Genomic DNA, 358 nt, shown 5'->3' on the forward strand with positions numbered 1-358 from the left:
GGAGGAGGTAAATGAATATACAATTCTGTTCCCGGAGGCTTCGCGGGCTCGAGGGAGAGCGTGACGCAGATGGCGAGCGTGGAGTTCGGGAAGGACCGTTCGCGTTACGGAATTCGCCTGCAGATGTCGACGCCGAAGCTGGACGACCGCCTCGTGTGGAGTCCGTCCGCCTTCCTTCTGACGCCGGAGAGCGGGGAGGCGGAGGTGGTGCGGGCGTTCCTCTCTCTCCAAGAGCACACGGACGGCTTTGCGGCGGAGTTCAGCTTCAGCACGTCGGGCGCCGCCGCTGACTACGTGAACCTCAAAATTACCGGTATGTACCATCAGAGTCGACAGACTCAGAAGTTTATTCGGCTTG

The sequence above is a fragment of the Penaeus monodon genome, chromosome 20 (genome assembly GCF_015228065.2).
Source record: "Penaeus monodon isolate SGIC_2016 chromosome 20, NSTDA_Pmon_1, whole genome shotgun sequence".
In the NCBI taxonomy this organism is placed as follows: Eukaryota; Metazoa; Arthropoda; class Malacostraca; order Decapoda; family Penaeidae; genus Penaeus; species Penaeus monodon.